The following is a 7,500-nucleotide window of genomic DNA, read 5'->3' as shown; positions in this document are numbered from 1 at the left end:
ACAAGCCCCAAATCCTCCATCACCCGCATCTTCATAGATTTCAAGAATCCTTCGACCTGGTGGGCCACACCACAGCCCTATCAAAGCAGCAGCTTCCTTGGGCATCAGGAATGCCTCATCCCCTAATTGGCAGACTTTCTCTCCAACAGGCAACAGGCCTTGCATGTGCAAGTTTCTAGCCTCCTGCCATTCATGTTTGGAGTCCTCCTGTGCTTCCTTGTCATGACTAAAGACGCGCTTCTGGACACCGGGGCCCATCGTTGGAAAATGTGGATGACTCGCCCATCGCCGCCGCCATTGACAGTTCCAAACCCTGACCACTCCGCCATCCAGCGTACTCTCGACAACTCTTCTCGTGACCACCGCAAATCACATCACTATAAATTTGCCAGAGTCGGTCCGTGATGCATTCGACCTCTCCACCAATCCCCACCCCCATGCCCATCCTCATGCTGGACAACCATCCGCTCGAAGTCATCTACTCCACAAGTTGCTCTGCGTCACCATCGACAAAAAGCTCTCCTGGACGCAGCACGTCAAGAGATATCGTGTGGTCTGCCTCGTACAAGCTTTGCATGTTGCGTCTCCTCAAGTCCCTTGGTCTCACTTCCGGAAATATCTACAGACTATTATTCATCCTGCCCAAACTAACCTACGCCTCCCTCCCCTGGTCCCCTCACTCCCTGCCACAACTCGAGAGGGTACAGAAAGGGCAGCCAAAATCATTCTCGACCTGCTGCATCAGGACATCGAGCAACAGACCTGGTAGGACACTCCTCTCTTCTCTCCCCGCGGTGAAGCAGTAGCGGCTGCTTCAGAGAAAAGGGAGGACGTGCCGGCAAAGGCGCTCGACGGGGCGCAGCGGGTGAAGCCAAGCCAGATAATGCCAAAAGAGTCACTACCATGGCCTTTCGGTCTTGAGGCTTTGCATGGGCGGTTTAAAGAGATGTACCCGCACCTGGCCCACTGCAATTCGCCTTGGCTCTTACGCATTATCTCGGCGCTTGCGGTCCCACCCTTTTTTTTGCTGCCACGTTGCTAATTGCTTGCATTTAGCTTCATGCCCTCTAGCCTACTCTTTCCTATACGAATTTTTCGGCACATCCTCTGGTGAACTGGACCCCATCTTCGGGCGTGTGCTCGGACGTGGGCAGACCTTTACCTCCCGCAGGGGAGGGTGTGTCTGGGGGGCCTTAGAAGGCCTGCCTTACGGTATGCATAGAGTTGCCATTCTGTTTGCTATGGACTGGTCTGGCAGATCATCTGATGACAGCCACTCTAATTTTTTACACCTACCCATGTGTTTGCTGTATGTGGCAGCCTTGTACACTGTGGAGACGGGAGTCCTGGAGGTTGTGAGATGCTGTAAAAGATGCCGTGAATGAGTACGCCCTGTGGCTAGCAACATGCCTCTTTGGTCCTCTATTCCAGCAAGACAGGCGGCCTGATCCAGGCTCGGTCAGATCAATCGGCTGGTCTCCTTCAGGAGGCTAGGGTCAAACAGTCATGCGACCGTTGGTACTCAAACTGGTCCGTGAGTGCCGCTGCAATGGCCAATTGGCTGCGTATATTCACTCACCACCCCTGTAGTTGTTAGACACTGGCTCTAACACCTGCTTCCCCTTGGTGCACTCCTTGGTGGGTGGGGGCGTGAGTGGATGAAGCACTGTCCAGTTACATGGAAAAACAAACAAACAAAAACCCAGATGCCAACGTTGACAACCCATGGAAGTCCCAGACCACGGCAGCCACCCTGAAGCCATACGTGCCTCCGGGTGGCAAAAGAAAACCCCGAGCACAGGATATGACTGTCACGCCTGCTGCCAAGATGGACAAGACTCAGAAACCAACCAATAATATGTCCTGTCCATTCTGATTGTCCAACAGAAGGACTCTCGTGCTGGCCCCTCCAGGCCAGCACCCAAGCCAGGAAGGTCTCTGAGTACCCCTCAGACGACCCCCCTGACCGAGTTGGGAACACAGGCTGAACCAGCTGAAACAGCTGGTGCCCCCACGAGCAAGCCCCAAAGCCGAAAGGGCGGGCCGAAACGTCCGAGGCCAGAGGCGGACTCTGAGGGAGAATCTAGACCCCCAAGGCGTTTCCCCCAATTTAAAGTTCCTGTGAAACCCAAAGGCTTCGACAATGCCTACCAAATGGTCAGGGCATTGGAGAGCCAACGCAAAATCCGGTTGTTTATCCAGGTTGCGAGAGATCAGGCATGATCATGTCCAAAGATCAAGCTACCCTTAGTTTCCTGCAGGAAACGAAGAAGCTAAATGATGGGAGGAAAGTGAGCATCTCACCACTGAATCCCGAGGAAAAGAGGGTAAAGATGGTGCTACTTGGCTTCTCAGTCTCGTACGATGTGGAAGTGATTACATCACACCCACAGGTCGTGGAGGCTTCCCCAAGGGGAAGACTCCAACCAGGCAAGTCCTGGTGACCATGAAAGGTACCCCAACCTCTGCCCTTGATCTGGGTAACGGGGGCCCACTACAACCTTCGAACGTATGTGCATAACCCACTTCGGTGCTTCAAGTGCCAGAAATACGGACACCACCGGCTAGTTGCATAGCCAAGCCTAAATGTGGTGTCTGTAGCAAGGCACACAATACTGAGGTGTGCCTCAAGACATACAAAGAGGAAAAGAAGGACACAACAGCCAAATGTCCCAACTGTGCCAAGAGGCATCACACCTGGAGCCTGGCTTGCTCTGTCAGGAAAATGGTGGCCCTCAAGCGGCAAGAGGTTGCTAAGAAGCGACCAGATTTTGTTCCCGCTCCCCCAGGCACCTATGTCTGGGGAAGAACAAAAGTGAAAAGGCCCCCCGACTTCCCACGAGGAAGGAGCCCCCCTCACCGGAAACCGGAGATCTCCGACAAACGGGAGATTACGAAAGTGAAAAAAAACACAGGAATAAAGGTTCAAACAGCACCACAAAGTCCTCCCCAAGAGAAAAAGACCTCCTCCTCGATGAGGAGGACATGTCTATCCTGTTGACTGCTGTAGTCACAGCAGTAGCAACAGCCTTGGGAAGGACGAGTGAAGAGGCTGATAAGGCAGTCACGGTCGCCATTACGGCATGACCAAGACTGTCACAGTCCTAAAGTTAAGGGAAAAGCGGGAAAGAGCCAAAGCATCTCCATCCTCGCCCTCACCCTCACCCTAGGACGAGACTCCCCTCCCCACTCCAACCCAGGCCATGCCCTCACAGGCAGAGCCAAACCAGGCTGAATCTGTGCCAGAACCAGAGCCAGAACACACTGACCTTGCCCAGGCAAGGCCAGCAAATAAAAATGCACAGACACAGCCTGAACAGAGAAAAGCCACGATACACAAAGTAAGAGCTATCAAAGGCTCTCCACCCCCCAGTGGACCCAGGGATAGCCTGACAGCCGAAGGAGACCCCACAAGCAATAAGGACTTCGCAATGGAGTTGTCAGACTCTGAAACCAGCCAATCCAAATACAACAATGTCTCTGATGTAACTATCATCTAGTAACATCATGACACACAATCTAAGTATTCTGCAGTGGACCATCAATGGCTTCTCCACAAGGAGTGCCATCCTCCACGCAATAGTGCGATGAAGGAGCATTGATATTGTCATGCTCCAGGAGACATTAACAGCAGGACCTGTTCGCATCTCTGGGTATCAGTTTCTCATGCTGCAACACACTGATGGAAAGAGAGGCTTGATCACCCTTGTCAAAGCAACAATCCCCTGCTCCGCAATAGCCGATGCACCGCACTGTGGAGACGATGTTAAATCTCTTGCCGTCGAGATTCACCTGGCCGGGGGGGCCCTGAAATTGTACAATGTGTACAGCCGGCCACACTGTAGTTCCTTAGATATCAGCCAGGTCTATGCTTCCTCAGCACATGACCAAGTGATCATAGGGGGAGACTTCAAAGCACACCACCCCATCCTGGCTCCCTGCCGGGCACCGGATGCAGCTGGCTATCACATAGCCAACGTGCTTGAGACATTCCCTGAGATCGCTCTCCTCAATTACCCAAGAACCAACACATGTCAGAGGAGGGGTCCTAGACCTCACCCTGGCCACTGCAACTCTGGTGGAGAGGATTGGCTGATGTGTCAATGAGACCGTCACAAGTGACCATTATGGCACTATAACTACCCTCATGGATAGTGGCCCAGCCGAAATGCCACGACCGAATCCAAGATGGAAAACAGACAAGGCCAACTGGCAGGTGTTTCAGAATGCCTTGGCCCACTGTCTGAGAAGCAATGAACCCATACAAAGTGAAAATGTGGAAGTGCTAGAAGCCAGACTTGTAAATGCCATCGATGAGGCAAGCCTCACTGACCATACCCAAAACTCGAGTCCAGGAGTCCCAAAGACGCCTGGTACTTCAATGACGAAGTTAGGGAGGTCAACCACAGGGTAAACATGTGCCGAAAACACTTCCGAAGGCAAAGAACCCCCGACAACCTAGCCCTCCTAAGGGAGGCTGTCAGGGATGCCAAGGAAACTGCCAAAAGAGTCAGGCAGGAAAAGTGGCTGGAATGGTGTGAGCCCTTCGACCTCCATACCACCCTCTCAGAGCTATGGCAACGGGTCAAGCAAGCTACCAACCGCTCAGCCCCAAGATGCACGCACCATGACCCCCAGTCAGAGGCGAACAGACTGGCGCACGAGTTTTTGCAAGAACAAGTAGCAACAGCCTGCCAGCCGAACTGAGGGCAAGACAAGAATGCCTACAACCAGACAGACTTGCTCATATCAGAGAAAGGGCACCCGAACTCGATAACTCAGACATTATCTTTTCTCTGAGGAAACTAAGAAATGCCTATAAAGCCAGTTGTAACACAGCCCTGGGCTCTGATGGGATCTCGTACCCCATCATTTCCCACCTGGAACTAGTAGGTGAGCTTGCATTCCTGCAACTTATCAACAAGTCCTGGGAAACATCCACTCTACCCCAGAGTTGGAAAAGGGCTACCATAGTTCCCGTCCCATCTCTCTCCTCAGCTGTCTGGCCAAGACAACCGAGAGGATGGTACTGAACCGGCTCCGATGGAAAATGGGACCCCACATGAACACCTCCAATGGTTCACCAGGGGCATGAGCACAGCGCGCAGCATAGCTACGCTTTTGAGCACAATAAGCATGGGCACATCTGTGGTAGTATTCCTTGACCTGGAGAAGGCCTTTGAATTAGCAAGTCCTCTTGCCATTCAGGAGAGCCTGATCCAAAAAGGAATCAGAGGTAAGCTCTTGGCTTGGATAGGTGACTACTTTAGGAATAGAACAGCTAGAGTCAAATTCCAAGGTCACAGCAGCAGCACAGCACATGCCACTAGAGAATGGAATGCCACAGGGTGGGGTTCTCAGTCCAGCCTTGTTTAACACATTAATGTCCTGTATCCTCAACATAAACCTCCCAGTGGGGTGCAAGATCATCTCCTATGCAGACGATCTTGCCATCATCTCCACTGGACGATACTGCCTAAACAAAGCCCAGCGTTGTCTGGGCTGTGTGTCTGAGGAGTGTTGTAGGACAGAACTAAAGATCTCTGCAGCCAAATCCAAAGCCATGGCTCTGAGACAAAAAGTTCAAGGCACAAGTCTGAAAATCGAGGGAATGGACTTGTAATGGGTTCAGGACTACCTCTACCTTGGAGTAAGGATAGACCTGACCCTCTCCTTCCGGAAGGAGGTCCAGTACCTGGTTGACCGAACCAAATGGGTGGGAGACGCATAGGAACCAGACACAGAGTACTAAAATCGTTCTATGTACATGCCGTCCGGCCCATTGTGGACTATGCCTCCCTTGCTCTGATTGGCATAAAGAAAAAACATAAAGACCAACTGGACACAGTCCAAAACGAAGCTGCCAGGGTCATTCTGTGCGCCCCAAGGTGGGCGAAGGTCCTCAACCTCCTCTTGGAGGCAAAACTTCTCCCCCTGGCCTCATGAATGGCAGCACAATTCTTATCACAGGTCATCCAGGCTCCCAGGAATACAAGCCTAAGACATAAAATAGTCAGATGCCTAGAACAAGATAACGAGCTCTTTGCAAACAACTCCTGGCTGTCCCACACAGCCAGGGTGTTAATACGCCATCAGCTCAAAGAACAGCTTCTTGCCAAGGGCATGGACTCCCCCCACCCTGACTTTGTCGAAGCCCCGCCGTGGGCACAAACCTCGACAGAGTTCTCTGTCATGAGCCTGACAACAAAAAAGAATCAATACCCCATGCCTAGTCTAAAGGCAGAAACCCAGGGGGTCATTACAACCATCACTGCTCCGGGTAGCAGAACATACTACACGGATGGATCGGTCGATCCCTTGACCTACACTGCAGGCAAGGGATGCCACAAAATCCGTGAGTTTAGCAGATAACGCCTCCTCGCTACAGGCAGAGGCAGTTGCAATTATGGAAACCCAAGAGCACGTGTCCGTGAGGGAAGGACACGTGGTCATACACAAAGACTCCAGAGGAGCCATCGACTGTCTTCAGCAGCGCTCACTCAATGATAACATCTACCTTCTGACTACTATCCTCATACTGGCACAGAGGATTCTTGCAAAGGGTAGAAGAGTAATCATCAACTGGGTCCCCAGCCACATTGGGCTCAGAAGCAATGAGCTTGCTGACAGGCTAGCCGAAGTTGGCAGGGGTATGCCCCCTACAACTATGTATATAAAACCGAGCTGAAAATTACTTAGGAAGAAGTGTACGGTGACGACGCTCTCCTTCCTCCTGCAGCTTCACAGAGAGGAAACGAGATCTTCCTCTCGGCCAGCTGGTACTCAGATGCCACAGGCTATGAACCTTTGGCACTCGCTGAAATAATCAGCAGAGGTACCGAAGTCATTCTTCACAGAATGCGCCTAGGTTACCACTGTTCATGGCATGCATTGCGGCAAGCTGAACGCCACACTCGTACATTACATGGAGAATTGTGTGCACACGCAATTCCTGAGACAGGGTCCGCCGACAACAGCCGCGGTGCTGGTAAAGAGATTATGCGGTATGCTGACACCACGGCTACAGGAATGCCTGCTAGCAACCAGAGAACCAAATGAGATAGCCATAAAAAGCCGACACAGGCTGAGCCATATATGGAAGGCCCGGGCGAAGAGAGAACTTCTCAAATCCCAAGGAATGAATGAATCGACCTGCTGTCCCCGACTCGCTACCCCCTCCCCCCCCCCGCCATTCCCTACGCGCCACCAACAAACTAGTGCCCTTCAGGGCCCACACTGACCACTACCACCGGAGCAAAATACCCACTGTAGTCCAACTCATCAACAAGCAAGTCAGTGAACCACCCCTTAATTTTCTACGAGCACTAGTCCACCATTACTAATCCTGCACTCCTAGCTCACCTGTACTTGCACTTATCTTTTGTTATTTTGTTTCTCTTGCTTCTTTTGTTATTGTATTTCCTACAGGTTGTTAGTTTATTTTGTTGTTTATAAGTATTTATGCATAAATAGTTTATCTCTTTTTCTGTATTACTATGG

General features: G+C 51.7%; 1 protein-coding gene across 1 annotated transcript in view; it reads right to left on the bottom strand.

Annotated features, from left to right (window-relative positions):
• LOC119597989 overlaps positions 1 to 7,500 on the bottom strand; it is a 24,957-nt gene that overhangs the window by 16,980 nt on the left and 477 nt on the right. The window lies entirely within an intron of this gene.

The sequence above is a fragment of the Penaeus monodon genome, chromosome 40 (assembly GCF_015228065.2).
Source record: "Penaeus monodon isolate SGIC_2016 chromosome 40, NSTDA_Pmon_1, whole genome shotgun sequence".
Lineage (NCBI taxonomy): Eukaryota > Metazoa > Arthropoda > Malacostraca > Decapoda > Penaeidae > Penaeus > Penaeus monodon.
This window is presented reverse-complemented; position numbering and strand designations above follow the sequence as displayed.